The sequence below is a fragment of the Leptonychotes weddellii genome, chromosome 10, assembly GCF_054177405.1.
Source record: "Leptonychotes weddellii isolate Sample4059 chromosome 10, ASM5417740v2, whole genome shotgun sequence".
NCBI classification, from domain to species: Eukaryota; Metazoa; Chordata; class Mammalia; order Carnivora; family Phocidae; genus Leptonychotes; species Leptonychotes weddellii.
This window is the reverse complement of record NC_138378.1, coordinates 53,919,772-53,925,234: the sequence shown is the minus strand read 5'-3', so window position 1 is coordinate 53,925,234 and position 5,463 is coordinate 53,919,772. Positions and strand designations below refer to the sequence as shown.

The 5,463-nt window shown below is 58.4% G+C and overlaps 1 long non-coding RNA gene across 1 annotated transcript; it reads right to left on the bottom strand.

The window, feature by feature from the left end:
* Positions 1-3,505: 3,505 nt before the first annotated feature.
* Positions 3,506-4,956, bottom strand: LOC145723702 (uncharacterized). The gene is made up of 3 exons (XR_014148960.1): positions 4,945-4,956; positions 3,850-3,955; positions 3,506-3,530 (listed from the first exon to the last, which is right to left on the bottom strand). It is a non-coding gene; the product is annotated as an uncharacterized LOC145723702 (long non-coding RNA).
* Positions 4,957-5,463: the final 507 nt, after the last annotated feature.

Genomic DNA, 5,463 nt, shown 5'->3' with positions numbered 1-5,463 from the left:
CCGTGTGAGGCCATTTGAGCTGCTCCAGAGACATTTGTTGTGGTTGTTGGCATGGCTGCTGAGAGAAGTGAGAACCTGTGGGAGAAATGGCTGTTCCTTCCCCTGGCCTGTGGTCAGAGGGGTGGACTCTGTGCCCACCCGGCGGGGGGGGTCCAGCTCCCTCTACCCCATCCGCCTTCCTGGGGGGGCGGACACCGGGCCAGGGAGCCACACCCCCCGTGCTGGCCCCACACATGCATGTTGGCATACACCTGCGCACACGGCCTCTGTGGCCCCACCACCTCACCCGCTGACGTGGCTGTGGTTTCGAGGCCCCAGAGGTGCAGATTAGAGACAGAGTGGCCTGTTTTCTGCGGCTGCAGAGGCAGGTGGGGGTGGGGGATAGGCTCCCCTGCAAACAAGCACGCGCAGAGGCCCCTTGGCCTCCCCTTCTTATACGCCCATGCACACGCAGGTACGCACACACCCATGGACAGCCAGGTGGCCCAGCAGACGTGCTGCTCTTAGGTCTCAGCACAGGAGCCGTGCCCCTGTCTGTACCAGGCCCTGCCGCAGCTGGGGAGAGGGGGCAGAGGAAGAGGCTGCGAGCTCCCTCCCCTGCACCGGAGCTGCCACCTTCAGTGCTTCGTGCCCACCCAGCTACATTCGCCAGTTCTTTCCTTCGGGGGAAGCAGTGCCCTCTTTTGCCTTCTCCTGTCAAAACCACATCCCCGGAGGAGGGGGCCCGCATTCAGCCCTTGGTGGGATGCTGCTCCTGGGCTCCGTGGCACCCACGGTGGCTGGCTGGACTGCCACGCACCGCCCCCGCCAGGTGCCTGCCAGGTCCAGCCCAACCCCCTGCGCCAGTGCCTTCACTGCTCCAGGAATCCCTGCTTGGAGGGGAGACGATTGTGGCCCCCGGAACCAGGCCTCCTGGGTTGAATGTCAGCTCTGCATGACCTTAGGCAAGTCACTTCAGCTCTCTGTGCCCCAGTTTCGTCCCTGGCAGAGCTGTTGTAAAGATGAAATAGGTTCATATATGCCAAGTGCTTAGCCCAGCACGTGCTGTGCAGGGAGGTTGTCAGTAAATGTGAGCTGTCGCTATGATGGTTTCCTGCCTCAGAACCAGGAGGGCCTGAGAAATGGCCTGGGTTGGGGCTTGCAGCCCACGGCTGGCCTCCCAGACCGAGCCAGCAGCTTCCAGACCCACCAGGAGCTTGTTGGAGACTCAGAGGGCCAGGCAGCGGGTGGGCCTGGGGAAGGGGCTCACACCTCAGCCTGCAGCCACCTGTAAGACAGGAATCCCCCAATCTCCCAGCCTCAGGCTTCCCCCCCCCCCCCCGCGGCCTCCCTGTTATCCAAGCCCCCTGGCCTTGCAAGGCACCCCTCAGGCCATCTCCCACCTCCCACAGTAGGAATGCCTGTCGACCTGCTTCCTGAGCACGCACAGTTCCTACTTCCCAGGGCCTCTGGCTCCTCAAGTAGGAGAGGGAATAAAGGCTCCTACATCACAGGATTAATGTCAGGGGAGGTCATGGATGAAGAGTGCACGGCCCTGGCAGCCAGTCATGGCCACCTCCCGTGACTGCCTGCACCCCAAGGCTGGCGGGTCCTGCTTGCTGCTCCAGGGCTCCCAGGGGCGTCCAGGAACCCAGACTCACGGCAGGCCTCGAGAAAGAGCTCTTGCTGATGGGGGGCTGGAAAGAACTGGGAGTCCTGGGAGCTGACAAGGGGGCACGATGACTGAAGCTTGAGGGTAGACAGTGCTCACCCCAAACAGAGCTCAAATGAAGGAGGAAGGAAGAGAGGACCGGCTGAGCACACCCTGGGCCCCAGAGGAAGTTGAAAGCTGGCCTCAGCGGTATGACAGTTCAAGGGCCCACACCATACCACAGCTCCCCACCCCGCCCTGCCTCGCCTGCTGACTGACGTCAGTGGGGAGTGCATGACCCTGCCTGCCCCCGCCTAAGCCCCTGGCTCTGTGAGGTGGGGTCCCAGCCCAGGGGCTCCCACAGCTACTCTCCAAACAGCGTGGCAGCCAGCAGAGCCTTGTGTCTTTGCGTCCACATTGCCCTCTCCAGGTTCCTTTAATGAAAGGCACCCAGTCAACAGCACCTCTTTACTTCCCCACACCGCCTCACATCTCTCAGGTGTGGCCCTGGAAGGTATCTATTAAGCACCCACTATATACAAGGTGGTTTCATATCCACGAGCTCATTTAATCCTTCACAATACCCTGAAGTGAATATTTTACAGATAAGGGAAACAGCTCAGAGAGGCTAAGTAACCTGCCTGAGGTCACACAGCTTGTAGGTGACCAAGCTGGCCTTCCAAGGTAGGCTCCTGTCATGAAGTTCCTTATGCCTACAGGTGAGTGACTTCATGCTGGAGGAGCCCTTGGAGAGTCAGTGCAGCTAGGCCTCTTGTTTGTCAAGGAGGAAATGGACACCCAGCGCTGGGAAGTGAGTGCCTTAGGCAGCCCCAGGCTGCTGTCAGAACCAGGCAGGATTAGGGAACTTTCTTCTGGCATTGGGTGCCTGGCAGGAGGGGCTCTGCCAGGAAGGCTTCTTCCTTCACTGCCTCCAGCTCTCCACTCAGAGGCCAACTCCTTAGAGAAGTCTTTCTGGCTAGTCCTAGCTGAAGTAGGGTTTTATCATCCTCCACCTCCTGGCCTGGCTTTATTTTTCTTCATGGCACTTACTGTCCCTTGCAGTTTTATGCATCATGTTATTCTTTTTTTTTTTTTTTTTTAAGATTTTATTTATTTGACAGAGAGACACACAGCGAGAGAGGGAACACAAGCAGGAGGGGTGGGAGAGGGAGAAGCAGGCCTCCTGCCAAGCAGGGAGCCCGATGCGGAACTTCATCCCAGGACTCTGAGATCATGACCCGAGCCGAAGGCAGACGCCTAACGACTGAGCCACCCGGACGCCCATGTTATTTATTTCTTGTTCCCTCACCCCTACCCCAATTAGAATGTGAGCCCATGAGCTCGGGGCAGATCTATCTTGTACCTGGCACAAACTCAACAATTTTTGTGTGGAATGAATGAATGAATGGAGTCAGATGGTCAAGAAAAGAAGCTTATGCTTTATGGGGGAAAGTTTGGTGTGAAGGTGAACTTACTAAGGGCAAACTAAATAGATAATTTTAGGTGGAAGAGGGGAGTGAGAAGTAATTTAGAAAAGAGAAGGGGCAGGGCCAGCATGTACAGACATGAGGTCTGGCACACCGACTGTAAAGTGGTGAGCCCCCCCAGTTGTTCAGTTCTCAACTTGGACAACCACACATGACCACCCTGGGGGTGGGAAGAACACAGCAGTTCTGGCCCCCTCAGCAGACCCAAGGGGGTGAGGGAGTGATGAGTCGAGGCAGCTCTACAGGTGCCTGCAGCAGGAGGAACAGGCTGTACCCACCATGAGGACACCACGTGGTCTGGTCGCGGTTAGCAGTTTGCCATCCGGTGCAATTGTCTCTGCAGACGGTCGTCCAGCCAGTGGGGCGGGGGGAGCAACTGTTCTGCTGTCAGCAATCTCTAGTACCTGGAGCACCTAGGGGGATGCGGGTGGGGAAATCACCCCAGCACACCCCACCAACACACACCAAACGCTGTGGACAGTGATGATCACAACAGCGGGGAGGGCTGTTTCCTGAGCCAGCAGTGAACTTTGAAAGCGGAGGACACTGTGTTCTGAGACTTCTCCACCGAGCAGAGGACTCGGTGAAGAACCTGTCCCGGCCTCCTTCTTCCTCCCCAGTCCTACAGACTGGGCACAACAACAATCACCCTGTGATTGTGGGGCCTGTCTTCGATGAGTCACCTTGCCCACAGCAAGCCTTTCGGGGTGATGTTATCGGCCCTCTGCTTACTTAATTCCCTGGTTGACATCACCACCGCCTGGTCTCCTTCTCGGCACTGCAGCCTGCAGGCTGGCATATCCTGGAAGGGAAGGTGGTGGAGGCCTCTTGCCAGAAGCTACCAGGGCGGGTAAATGGGGACCCTCAGTCAGTCACATGGCATCAAGGCGCTTGGCCTAGTTTCTTGACTTGCTGGACAGGGGTCTCCGTTTACCTCCCAGGAAATGCTCTCTGGGGGCTGCATCCTTGGGGTGCGGTCCCCAAGTCCAGCCCTCTGCTGGCTCAGGCATGTGTTTCTAAGTTTTGTCTCATGCAGGCCTATCTGCCTCCAAGCCTCTGTGATGGGCCTTTGGGTTCCCAGGCTCTCCCAGGCTCAGACTGGGCTGCCCTGCCGGCCTTCTCCCCGCCTCCCTGTCCAGCCAATTTCCCCCGGGGACCCAGCTCCCTTGGAGGCCCCAGCTCCTTCCTTGCTGCTGCCCTAACCTGGAGGGCTGCCTCCTGGGAGCCAAAGCCTGTGCTCCCCCCACCCTCCTCCTCCTCCGCCACCTAGCATTCCCTCTGGCCGCCCTTCTCAGTGCCGCCCTGTGGTCAGTGGCACATGGTAGGGGCCGTGGAGTCAGCGGAGCAGGGATGACCAGAGACACATGCCGTTCCGGGTCAGCCTCAGCCCGGTCTCTTCTGCGGCCAGGTGCCAAGAGGAGGGAAGGGTTCGGTCGCCAGCCCACGCCACCCTCCTCCGGCCCCTCCCCACCGTCTGAGGTGGATAGCAGAGGGGGTTGGCTGGGAGGTGCACGAGGCCCTCCGCTCAGGCCACAGGGGTTAGGACCTCAGTCCGTGATGGGAGGCTGCCCAGGCTTGGCAAGCCAGGGAGGCCCTGAAGGGAAGTGGGTGGGGCCGGGCAGGGAGAAGAGCCAACCCTTTGAACTGCCCAAGCAGCATCCTCTGTGGCCCCAGGAGACAGCGCCTCAAATGTCACTGCCTCAGGCCAGGGCAGGGGGAGGGGGAGATTGCTTAACACCGTTCACGATGGAATGAACTGTTCTTAGAAGGAAAAAGAAAAAACAAACAGAAACCCCCCAAACCCACCACTGAGGTCCCTCCTCTTACCCCCAGCAGCTCCTGAGCGGCTCCTGAGAGCAGATAGCATACCTGGGCCCCGGCTAGCTCTCCCCCACTCACCCTCGTGGCCAGAAGGCCATCAATTGGCCTGGCCACTCTGCACCCAAACACTGGCTGCCTCAGCATCCTGGAACGTTGTCGAATGCTGTTCCATGTAAGACAGGGGTGAGCCCAGAGAGAGGCATGGAGGAGCAAGCCTGGGCTCAGCCCTACACACCCCAGTCTTTTTGGGCTTCTCTTTCTCCACCTGTCAAATGGAGGAAACCATCGAGGACTCAATGAGATAATAAATGTGGAAGTGCTTAGCAGTGTTCACTAGCCAGCCAGGAGGCGGGGGGGTGGGGAAGGGAGGTCCCGCAGAGAAGGGAAAAGGGAGTCAGGAAGAGTTTCAGAGACAAGGCCATACCTCAATGTTTAAGAACTTTAAATCAGTTGACTCCATCTGCTCTGGCATCTTTTAGCTTCCCTTTAAGCCCTGAGTTGAGTTCTTATTCATGCTGTCAGGGA